This window comes from Vespula pensylvanica, chromosome 10 (genome assembly GCF_014466175.1).
Source record: "Vespula pensylvanica isolate Volc-1 chromosome 10, ASM1446617v1, whole genome shotgun sequence".
NCBI lineage: Eukaryota > Metazoa > Arthropoda > Insecta > Hymenoptera > Vespidae > Vespula > Vespula pensylvanica.
The window spans coordinates 2,263,372-2,276,246 of NC_057694.1; the positions used below are offsets into that span (position 1 = coordinate 2,263,372).

Below are 12,875 nucleotides of genomic sequence, written 5' to 3' on the forward strand. Positions count from 1 at the left end.
TCTCTCTCTCTCTCTCTCTCTCTCTCTCTCTCTCTCTTTCTTGCTCATCTTATTTGTCGTCATCTTCGTTTGAACAGTTTCTCTCCAAAACAAATAAGCAAACTCCGTCGAATTCGCGTGGGTACGCTTTAAAAAATCCAGTTTTAAAATTGGCACCTCTCCAATGGCAACAACAGGACCGACGGCAGTAGCCTAGCTAGCGAGAGAGCGAACGCGAACGAGTGTGTTCTCTTTACTTGTGTATCCAACGCGAAAAACCCTAGTCTCGCGTGGTGTGCGAGCCCGCAGTCAACAAAAATTGTTCGCGACTCGAAGTTGCGCCACTCGAAATCGAGTGGATTACCGTCGATGTCGCCCTCTTTCCCCACCTCATCCTCATCCTCATTCTCCTCCACCTCCACCACCTACACCTATACCTACACCTCTACTACCTCTACCTCCACCTCCACCTCCACCTCTACCTCTTCATCCCCGTTCTCTCCTCGTCACCATAGCCGTCGCGATGCACTGATTTTAACCGTCCAATTTTTCTGACCCGCTACAAAAATATTTTACCTCTCTATATGTATATCGTCTATGAACGACTCTATGATCGGGCAAACGCTATCACAGATTTCATGAAAAAAAAAAAAAAAAAAAAAAAAAAAAAATCGGAAGCTTCGATTTGAAAGATTAAAAATAGGAAAGGAAATAAAAGAAGAAGAAGAAGAAAAAGAAAAAGGAGGAGGAGAAGAAGAAGAAGAAGAAGAAGAAGAAGAAGAAGAAGAAAAGAAAAAAGAGAAAAAAGAAAAATACGACAAAAAAAAAGGAAAAAGAGAAAAAAGGTAGGACACTTCTCGTAATACATTTTTAATTCCAGCAGGCCGATCGTTGTTGGAGCCAAGGCTCGATATCACTGACGGATCTGTGACGAGATATCGCATAGGCACATCTCGGTCGTTAAGCCGCGCGCTTTTTGCAAGATGACCAACGATCCCTATCAGTACAAATGAGCGCCATTTGCGCGTTCGCCCCTTGTGTGGATAGACGAACCATAGAGTACACCACCGCCTGCCTTTTCTTCTTTCTTTTTTCCTCTTCCTCTTATTCTCTCTCTTTCTCTCTCTTTCTCTCTCTCTCTCTCTCTCTCTCTCTCTCTCTCTCTCTCTCTCGCTCGCTCGCTCTCGCTCTCTTTCATTCTCTCATTTTTTCTCACTCTTTTCGTCCTATGAGAAAGCACCTCGAACGTTCGGCACTGACCGCATTAGCGCGACGAATCGCGCCCCGTTTTTACATGAAAATCCTTATCTCTACGCGGGAGAATTAATAATGCAAGCATACATGATAGAATCGCTAGGATAAAGAGAATTTTTGCTTTCGCCGAATAAGTCGATTTTCGTCGTCCTAGTACAAAGAAACGAGAGAACAAAAATAAGAAGAAGGAGAAGGAGAAGAAGAAGAAGGAGAAGAAGAAAAATAATAATTACATAAGAAGCTTACAATAACGATTAAAGAGAACCTTAAATAAAAATAATTTTATCTCCTTGCGTATTACGCAACCAAACATTTCTCTACGGCTCTTTTAGTACGTAAGCGGTAAAAGGCAAAGATAGATGTCGCTAGTTATTATCATGGTAACATGCCTTGGCATGCTATGGGAAACTAAAGACCGGAATCGGCACGCGAATAAGAATACACGATATATATATATATATATTAGCCAAGACCCGACAATTTGCGCTTATTAATTCGAATTATCGCTGCCAAGTGGGTGTCCAACGGAGGATATTAAAACCTCTGACCTTTGCCAGGATGAGTTGTAGTAAAGTTCGTCGGCTGCATTTTATATATCCCTTCTTTTGATTCTCTTCATCTTCGTTCAATGTCATCAACGATTATATATATATACATACACACACGCATATATATATATATGTATTATACAAGTTCTATACATATATATTCAATGTATATAATATTATATATATCGTTCAATATATAGAGTATATTGTTCGATATAATTAACATATAGTGAGTGGTGCATATATATATATATATATCATCTCATATTATTATCACGTAGTATATCAATATATCATATCCGTATATCTCGTCGTTCAATATGCGTATATATATATATACATATATGTGTAAAAAATCAAATAATTTAGTATCTACGTACTTACAGTAACCGATGGCAGGTACATACGAAGCTTTTTCTTCCTCTCTTCTCTCTTCAAAAAATATCCTCGATTGCTTCATTCCACTTCAAACTTGCTTGCAACGTCGACACTGCACAAATTAATAACTTACGTTCAAACGAGCACTAATAAAGGAAAAATGTATCCCCAAATTACGTATGTACGTGCACACTTAACCTGACTTTGTTCGCGACATTCCAACTAATAGGGAATTACGATCAACGAACAAGAGAATCATTGAAATATTAAATCGTGAAAGAATGTCGATTCTAAAAGTCCTGACACGCGTTATTCCCACTCGAATTAACTTAAATACATTCTCCCTCTGAATAATTCACAAAGGTCAACACTATTTTCACGACTTTCATCTACAAAATTGTTCCTACGACTGAAGACCTCAGGTTAGGAACGTAGAAAGTAATACCTTCGATCGAAATATCGATCGATAATCGAAAGTTACATTGAACGTTGATTAAGATCGAACAAGGTCAAGCGTCTATTGGAGCATTAGAAACATCGATTAGAGATTTGATAATAGAGATATTAGGGATAGAAAACTATTATAATATGATTATAAAGAATATATACATATATATTAAGGCGATCGTTTATATATATATATATATGTGTATGTGTGTATGTACTATATATATGATATAATCCATGTATATCGTGTTAGTCATTGATTAAAAAATCGTACTATCAGCGCCATCTCGCGTAAGAAGCTTGAAACCGTTCGGAAAAGCCGCTTTTACCAACATTGCGAGTGTTAGGCGGATATTCAGATATACGTTCACATTCAGCAGACTACGGATGATGATAATAATAATAATAATAATAATAATAACAACGACAACAGCAGCGCGACAGATGCAGGACGTATTTGAATCTCCGCCCAGGAACGCCCTCGAGGAGGCTATTGGCCCGATATCCCTAGCCCAGGAAAAGGCTGCCATGGCCGGCGGAACTCGACGAACGGTCCAATCAGAACTCGCGTCGGTCAAAACAAAAGACACGCACAGTTCTCGAGAGGGTTGCAAGGCTGAACAAATGAATACCGGTGAACCCCCTAGGGGGTGTTGGAACGGTCGGGAGGTACGACGGAGCGGTGGCGACAGAATCCGGCGTTTTTGATGTATTAAACCGTGGGCTCTACGTGACACCGAATGCTAACTAGGCCTTTGAAATGCCACACGCCGGATTCAAATCGCTAGAAGCGTCCTCTCGCTCTCTCTCCCTTCTCTTTTGCTTCTCTAGTATTATTATTATTATTATTATTATTATTATTATTATTATTATTATTATTATTACTCTTATTATTATTATATTATTATTATTATTATCATCATCATTTTTAATTATCACTCTTATTATTATTTCATTATGATTACTGTTTCTTTTCTTATTATAGTTATATATGTATATAATTATATATATATATATATATATATATATATATATATTACTTTTACTCTATCATCATTATTATTGTCCAATCTTAACGGTAACCTTCGCCATATCACCGTTTCGTTGCACTCAATAAATTAGACGGCACCACTCGAGCGTGACCTCACAGAACGTCTTTGATCGGTTCTTTTGATAAGATTCTTATCTACGCTTACATATGCTCTTCTATACATTATTCATTTCCATCTACGTCATTTCCCTGTAAACGACCAAGACAGCACGTACGATAAAGCCGATGTCGTGGAATGCATACCATTTTAAAAATCTTACTTCCCTGTCTAGTTATTAGAACGCTTAGTATAGTATTCATAGATAGTAAAACTAAATAAATATATATTATGTAATATGATTATATGAATATAAATATATATATATATATATATATATATATATATATATATATATAAGAGAAATGAAATACAGGAAGATATTGCATTTGTGTTATGATTGCTGATATCATAATCTCCACGATACTATAGTAATCAATTCGATAAAACGTAATTAATTGTATGTAACAATTACAAATACAAAATTGAGGAACTTACAAAAAATAATATATAGGCATAGGCATATATATTTATTAATTTGTAATTTTTAACAACGATGTAACAACTTACCTGTAATTTTAATCAAATGCGTGACGAGTTTAGTTCGACTAGAAAAATTCTTTTTAACTGCTTTCCTTTTCCATCTCGATTAACGTCAAAGTCCCAGTCGTTAATGTTTGTTTGTATTCTCTCTATTTGACTGATAATCGTCTTTTTTCCTCGAGACCTATAATTTCAAATCCTATTGGCTACTGGCATGGGTCAATTAGGGAGACTCCAAAAGGCTTGAGCGACGGAACAGAGTGATGGTTATGAGTTCATCATTTTCAGCTTCATTTTCAAATATTTCAAAAGTGTTGGCTCACGTCCTGTCTGAATTTTCATCATTACTGTTTTCACTATTCCTATCAGATCGGAATTTTCACGAATGTATCAATACATAAATTTAGTTATATACCTTTTTAACATATACAAATTGGATCCTTTATAAATTTCACACATATATATCTGTACCTATATATATATATATATATATATATATATATATATGCATGTACGTATATGTATATGTAGATGTATAAAAGGTAAGAGCTAAAAGAAAAAAAAAAACAACATTTCGTCAATCGTATTTCGCCATAAACGATGACACACAATCTATCGTTCGGTGAACGTGACGAAATAAACGCCCTTGTAAGGACACTAGGTGTGGAAATCAATTTGATAGACGAGCGTACGCGTGCTGAATTACCTCTACGTGATGTCGACCCGTTTTGCCATTTTCGCCATTATATTAACGACGAGCTGCCGGCACGCTCTGGTCCGACCCCTCCCAACCTATACGATATATGCTAGGCTATATGCGTATCGTAAACGTTATCGAGGCGAATAATGGTAACATCACAATCCCATGCACGTCTTCGCATTCCGGTCGAAGCAAATGGAGAACAACGAGATAGCGTCGACCCCACGCTGATTAAACTACCACAGAAAATAAATGTTCATTTGCAAAGTTCCTTCTTCCAGTTATCTTGATACATACACTATACTTGCATGATTGATTCAACATATCCATTGTACAACGGGGAGCGTTTATCTGTTGAAAAAAAAGATCGTCCGTGTTATACTTTGATAGAGCATTGAAATTAAAATGTTCAAGATGAATAAAAGCAAGATAGCAACTTCATTAAAAGTTGTTACCTAATGATGGAAGCAAAAAGCGTCGATTCATTTTTTTTTTCGCACTCGATATAATCCTCAATAAAGCAAGGCAATAATCCAAAGCCTTCTGTCATTCGTCCATCCCGGAGGGTCCTGGAATTTCATCCGACGGATGAGAGGGATTACAACTCGTACCAAATTAACCTCTGTCTCGCCCGAGTTGCGTTACCCAAACCTTTTCGAGCCAATACGTCGAGTTTACACGAAAACTCACTCAACTGACCGCGATAACGCGAAACCAAAACTATCTTTCCTCGTCAGGTGACACAACAGGTGTCCCGAGGATTTCGATAGGAATCAGCAAATCTACAGATTTTACGCAACCTGCCATTGACGTCTGTATAGATTTAGTCCTCTCTAAACAGAAGATATAAAGATCATTTGATATAATCGAATAAATAAAAAGATACAAAAATTAACTCAGAATCGATCAATTCTTGTAAACAATTTGAACATACACGCGTACTAGTTATAAACATATCATACAAATTTACGATACAATAATTGGCAATTGCAATAAAATAAAAATGTTATTACAAGAAAAGATTACGATAAAAATAATCGGGATATTGTCAAAGAAATAGTTATTTTTTCGAACAAAAAAATGTCGATCCAACGATCATGGTTCACGGACAAAATGGAGGTTTGGACCCCCTTTAAGGGGTGGTGCGCGTGTATATTCCAACCCTCGTACCAACCCCAACGTTCTAGGGGCGGCAAGCACGTAACGTTATGTAATCGTATACATGCCTAAGATTCTAGAGGGTTGTCGAAGCTTTGTCGTCTAGCCATGTGTCCCTAATACGAATCCCATGGGGGGTCATTTCTATTCTATTTCCCTTTCATGGGGTGTGTCGAGCGAGCCCTTACCTCACACCTAACTCCGTACAGCCCTTATCGCTTATGGTAAACGCATCACGGAGAGCCCGCAAGGGTGCTCTTTGCAGATTGACGTAAAATCAATGAACGAAGTCAATGGGTCTCTCGCTTGGTTATCCGGAACGAGAGGAAGAGTATTATAGGGGTTCTAACGTCTCCTCCTACCGTGAATAATGCGAGTGTTAATTACTCGATGCCACATTTCAACGACGACTGAAATAATCAAGGACGTTCCTTGACTTTCTTATTAATTCATAGTAATCTGTAAAGAAAAAAATGATAATTATTATTTTAATGCGGTACCTGCAAAAACGATATTTTACTTAATACTCTATAACTTAATTTTGGTTTGTACGAAGTAACGATTATTTGAATTTGTGGCAATACAGTAAAATCGAACTCGACTATATAAATGAATGTGTATGCGTGTTTGAAGTTACGATAACATTATGTTATAGAGAATTAAATGAATAAATTTCGAACACGAAAAAGATATTAAACAATTATAATATTTGATCGCTTTGATACGAGTCGAGAGATAAAAAGATTATATATAGAAATAAAATCGTTCAGGTATTCGAACGCTTTGGATATTTATAATCACCTTTTGTTAAAAAACAGCAATGACTGTCAATTTACAAAGAGCACGCGGAATAAATTTCGTCTGACAGAAGAAATTGTAGCGTAGACGAGTTTCTATGCCTGCTTTATTTATATCCAGGGCATATGTAATCGACACTCAGCTACCGTGAGAGGGAAATATGTGGTTAAGCCTTGGCTTCGGCTTTGAAAAGTGAAAAGTCATCGTCGCTAACGAGTCGACGAACACACTCGACGTCTTTCTCTTCGCTGACGTGCTGTCCTTCCGTCGACAATATCTCGACCTTCGCGACAGATATAGTATCATTCTTGTTAAGAATCTTCAAGCGAATCACGATATAGGTATCTCGTTACTTTGCACGTGTGATTTAATACCTGGAATGTGTATTCAATCATAAGAAAGAAAGAAAGAAAGAAAGAAAGAAAGAAAGGATGAAAGAAAGAAAGAAAGAAAGAAAGAAAGAAAGAACGAAAGAAAAAATATATGATAAATACTTGAAATAGTTGTACACTTTCTTACAATTAATTATAAAAAAAAATAAATAAATAAAACAAATTCTATGTATATATATATATATATATATATATATATATATATATATAACTGGTATGGTTTCTCATATGATCGAGATTCGTAATATTAAAAAAAGAAAAAAAAAGTTGAAATAAAAGAAGCGGTATGACGAATTTGAAGCGGAGAGCCAGTCGTACGGCGATTTCCGTTGAACGTTGAGTTTTCAACGGGAAACGAAATAAAAATGACGACGAAATGCTCTCTTCCGAACAGGTAATTCACGGCATTTCGCTTTCCATCCCCTTACTCCGACCCTTGTTCTATCCTCAGCAGACGGGTAACAACAACGGCATCCCCATCAAGCCACCATCACACCCCCAACCGTTTGCTCGTTCGCCGCCGAGCGGATTGCTTTTTGTTTCGTGCCTTCGTGCCTCTCGTCCTTTGTTTCCGCGAGTCGCCGCGAGGAAATGACAAACAAATGAGCACCAGGGTGTACAACGTCGACGTCCGTCGCCATGGCAATGTGATGTGACGATCGACGTTTTAAACTCCACCGTTCGTTTCCGAGAAATACGTTCTCCTCATACGGTACGAGAAACTGACGATGAAAATGCAATGCCGATGATCGAATTTTCTTCTTACAGAATCCTCTGAAACACATATACGTAAATTAAATATCGTCAGTTGGAAATTTACAATTAATTTACACAAATCTTTAGCCAAGTTAAATCGAAACCAATGAAATATCAAAACAATTATACATCTTTAGTTGTAAAAATTATCTTTAGTTATAAAAATATCAAGAACGTAATATTTATGCGCGATACTTTTTAGATGGAAATAAAATGGTGTCTACCTCCATATTATTCTTCGCGTTAATACATATATCCTAATGGTATATAGGGGTGTTGCTCCACACAACCATCGCAACGATCATACATGTGTCATTCAAAGAACGTAAGCCGTAGTAACATTTTTGCTCGATGGACTTGGTAACTATCGATTGTGTTTCAAAGTCGATTGTGTCTCCATTATGTGAACGAGAGGGTGAAAGAAAGAAAATAGGGAGGTAGGGGAGGAGAGGTCGGCGAAGCGAATATGCTCGAAGAAGAGTGGAGAAAGAGAGATGCCCCTAAAGTACGGGCGGTCCAATTGACTCCACCATATTGAGTTTGGTTCTATGGGCTCTCTGTACATGGGGCTCTTGGAATCGAGACACGTTATACGAAGGTCCATCCCTGGAAGGAGCTTCCAGCTTAACTTCGTTACCAGGTTTCTACGTGACCAAAATCCTAGTAGCCACGACTCTGCTGTAGATAGCAGCTACGTTTTCCTGTAGCGTAACGATAAATAAGATCACTTCTCGACAATAGTAGACTGCTGTTTGCCAAAATCATCGAGTTTAAAAATCTTCATTGAAATCGACTTACTTCGTCTTTTTAAAATCTTCAGCAATCTTTTATAATAAATTAACAAATATCTTTTTAAATAATAATGTATGTATATATATATATATATATATCGATTTAAAATATACCGGTTTAACATACTTACATACAGCAACGATTTCACTCGGAGGGTCACAGGGTCTCGACAAAACTTGTATGGGATTTCGCTTACGATATGTATCAAATTATCCTTATAATAGAATATGGCGGCAACATTACACCTACCAGGTGTCGCATTAGGCATCTTTGAATGGTTTACGCTACGAGAACAACACAATGAATTATAATGCGTCCTTGTTGCGGACAATAATGTTACCACAATGCCGTTCCGTGCTACAAAAGGTGTTGCTTTAATGGGAATCTGGTTACAACGAGGCGTTCTAAAGCATCAGCGACGATTTTCCCGTGCCTGTAAACAGTCTCCCCCGTAGAAACTTTCGTCATCGAATGCCGAGTTTTTCTCTGTAAGGTCAAGAAAAAGAAAATTTCAGTTGTGAATAGCCAAGACAAGAACGAATGTTATTTATCAAAACGTTAGATCGTTTTAGATGATAATGTAACGAAAAATGTATGAGATAATTACGTTTACAAAGTGATCTATATATTGTTTAACCAATAATTCATGCAAACAAAAGTCCAATTTGAAATTCTAATCGTATATCGTCTATTCAGAACAAAGATACGTGTTCCGTCGGATCTAAGTCAATCACAAAAGAGTATGTCATATCTAAAATAAGTAAAATTTTACAATATTTATTTTTCGTTATATCAAAAATATCCGAATATAATCTATATTATAAATGAATAAATTAACGTCATTAAACGCAATAAAGGTATTCACTTTGTATAGCAATTAAAAGTATAGCAAATTCACAAGAATAAAAGAGTCAAGACCGTTAAAGGTATGCCCATCTCTCCATTGGTTTGCAGTAAAGCGAAGTTGCACTTTAAGGTAGTACGTTGGGGCGCAAATCAAAATGCAGTCGCTACCGGAAGAGTACTTGAACAGTTGAAGAGCCCTTCGCTATTACTGTGAAGGACTTCCCAGTGCTTGGCGAATCAGTCACTAATTGCATTCGTGACATGGCCCAGAACTAACAAACGTTCCCTTCGTTCCTGAAGGATCAAAATTATTTTTCTCTTTCTCTTTCCCTCCCTCCTTCCCTCTCTCTCTCTCTCTCTCTCTCTCTCTCTCTCTCTCTCTCACTCCCTCCCTCTTCCTCTTCCTCTTTCTCTCACTTTCTCTTTTACAAGTTCATTCATCTGAGATAAAGAAAACTGAATAATTCTCAGTGACATTTTCAAAAGATATTAACACTATGAATACAGCATATAAGAAGATAAGTATAGAAGCATAAAAATCAGAAATATAATTATATTTGCAATGAATATTTGAAAAGAATAAAGAAGATAAGGTATGTTTTCAATGAAACCTTTAATAGATACAGTCGCGCTAGAGTCTTACCCTATTATCCTAATGGGTGATAATCATAAGATTCTCCTTGAGAGTCTCATTACGAATCAAGGACCCCTTTCTTAATGGCTCCTATGAAACTCATTGGCCATTTAACGCCGAGGACACGCCGTGAAGCGTTGAAAGGTTGACGGGCCCGAGAGCAAATTTTCTCATCAATCATCCAGCTGTCAATTGGGAATAAGATACAGTATACCAAATTAGATAGCTTAGTGAAAATATTTTACGCGATACAATTACACATAGTGATCGATCGTAAAGTAATTTATATTTCTTTTGTTCGTTTAATGAATTCCTTTGAAAAAAAAAATATATATATATATATATATATGTCGAAATATTCATTGAATTCTCGTTAACTTCATATTTTTTCATCGACATTTCTTTTTCTTTCTTTCTTTTTATTTATTTGTTTATTTATTTTTTTTTTTTTTTTCAAACATTATCAAATGATACCATTAAACGATCGCAATTTCATCGTACTTTCATTCAATATCGTATTTTCATTATCGATATTGGACACGGACGAATTTTAACAATGGCAGACACACCATACTTGCCTACGTACGCTCGACACCCCTTATACGTTCCCCTTGCGGAAACGCGACGTCTCCATGGTTACAACATTGAAACTCCACTAGGGGATGACAAAATGGAGAGGCGCAATACTCGGTCCGACAAAAGCGAAGTAGATCCAAAGAACGTCGGCGTACTTGTATTTGAAAAGTCGATCTATATATATCGACTCGCATAATCCAGCTTTACGATGAACTTTTATACTCTGATTAAAACTGTTCGGGGCGAATCTGAAAAAGTAATCTCTTAAGTCTAGATCAAACTTAATAAAAATAAAAAGAACAAAAGAAAGAAACATGCTAAGTTTGTAAAAAAAAAAAGCAAAGAACAAAAAATTAAAATAAATAAAAAGTAAAGTAAAATAGGAAAAAAAAGAAATTGTTACAAAGAAATAGCATCGGTGATGATTTTAATACTAAGAATGATTTATGTTATTGCTAACCTTTAACGGTATACCCGCATTGACGTTATCTGTCATCGAAATTTCCTCATAAGTATAGTCGGATGCAATCTTTTGGATCTGGAAGGTTTCAAATGTGGGAGAAAAATTTCAACGATGGTATCTCGAAACTTGACAAAATTGTATGTAACTAGCATACGAAATAACGAAGTCCTTTACATAAAAGAAGAAAATTCGTTTGACCTGAAATGAAATAGAAACTACAACTTAATTTACTATACTATTCAAAGATAGCTACATAAGAGAGATATTCCATTAGATCTTCGAATGAATGCAAGTACTAGAAATAGGTATATAATGTAAGTCCGATACACGTGATTGGAATAAAAACCGATAAGAGAGAAATTTGTAAGTTAAGTAAAAATGCAAAGAATCTAAAGAAATTATAAATACGAAACAATTCGATGAAAAAAGAGAAAACGAAAAAACCAATAAGAAAAAGGTCGATCGATAATAGATAATAAACAAAGTAGGATCGCTAGATAAACGTATTCTGATAAAAAAAGACTACTATGCAGAAACTCCTTTTCGAGATAAACGCGTTTAAAGTTATGTATTCTGCAGTGTGGTTATATGTCTCGTTTTATAGAATTGTGAATCAATAATTATTCTAAGAAATTAGATTGGTATCATTGCAAATAACTTATTAAAGAAATCCAAATCGATTTTTTCTCACCTTAATTCCTATTTACCAGAATACGTAGTATCGCATATATGTAGTACATGTTATAATTTCTTAAAGTATTCTTTTCTTTATCACTTATATTCCAAATAAAAGAAAATAGAAATAAAGAAAAAAACGAAGGAGAAAGAAAAAAAGAGAAAGATCGATCGATCGTAGACAATAAACAAAGAAGGATCGGCAGGCAAAATGGCGACCTAATATACCGGAGACTAATCCCAGATGAGACGAGGGATGCGATGGCAGAAAACGGAAGAGGATGACGGCGTCGGGAGGTGAAGGTGGAAGCGGGAGACGCATCTCTCGGATTACGTCTTAACAAGCTCCACGACGTTCATTTGTCTTATCCGCTGTCGCTAATGCGACAGCAGCTGTTGAAATGATTAATTCACCGCGGGGATGCATCCTCACTTCGTGCTTTCCTGCGACTTGCATCCACTAACACCAACCAACCACCTAGCTTGACGACTTTGTATTTTGAGTTGAGTGCGATTAATCGATACCCTACGACATATTAACACATGATCATTTTTTTATCATATATGCATTTCTTTAATTGGAATACGTTATTTAATTAGTCAATATACTTATACGTCTATACGAAAATTGTATTATTCTATATAAAAACTTTTTACTTCAAATTCTGACACTACTAATCTAATATTATACTATTGTTATTATACAAGTATTATAATATTTAAATATAAAATAGTAGAAATATCATTACTATACTATTCACATCGTACTAGTGCTGTTTTTTTTAGATACATAATATTGAAAATATCGACGTTATACCTATTGACCAACTTAATATTTCAAGTAGAAA

General features: G+C 36.0%; 2 long non-coding RNA genes across 7 annotated transcripts in view; both read right to left on the minus strand.

Annotated features, from left to right (window-relative positions):
* Positions 1 to 3,657: 3,657 nt before the first annotated feature.
* Positions 3,658 to 8,871, minus strand: LOC122632737. 5 transcript variants are annotated; one of them, XR_006327937.1, is made up of 10 exons: positions 8,840 to 8,871; positions 8,266 to 8,742; positions 7,604 to 8,059; positions 6,897 to 7,267; positions 6,284 to 6,554; positions 5,393 to 5,770; positions 5,235 to 5,288; positions 4,944 to 5,173; positions 4,265 to 4,563; positions 3,658 to 3,968 (listed from the first exon to the last, which is right to left on the minus strand). It is a non-coding gene; the product is annotated as an uncharacterized LOC122632737 (long non-coding RNA). The 5 variants fall into 5 exon arrangements; XR_006327939.1 differs by having other exon boundaries at positions 7,714 to 8,059; positions 8,266 to 8,768; XR_006327938.1 differs by having other exon boundaries at positions 3,658 to 3,846; positions 8,266 to 8,768.
* Positions 8,872 to 8,969: 98 nt separating this feature from the next.
* The window catches only part of LOC122632738, a 5,525-nt gene continuing 1,619 nt past the window's right edge, over positions 8,970 to 12,875 (minus strand). Inside the window, exons 3-8 of one of the 2 annotated variants that reach the window (XR_006327940.1) lie at positions 12,256 to 12,553; positions 11,350 to 11,550; positions 10,900 to 11,137; positions 10,323 to 10,498; positions 9,752 to 9,973; positions 8,970 to 9,319 (exon numbers count right to left, since the gene is read on the minus strand). This is a non-coding gene — a long non-coding RNA (uncharacterized LOC122632738). The remainder of the gene's footprint in view (positions 9,320 to 9,751; positions 9,974 to 10,322; positions 10,499 to 10,899; positions 11,138 to 11,349; positions 11,551 to 12,255; positions 12,554 to 12,875) is intronic. The other variant, XR_006327941.1, reaches the window with a different exon arrangement.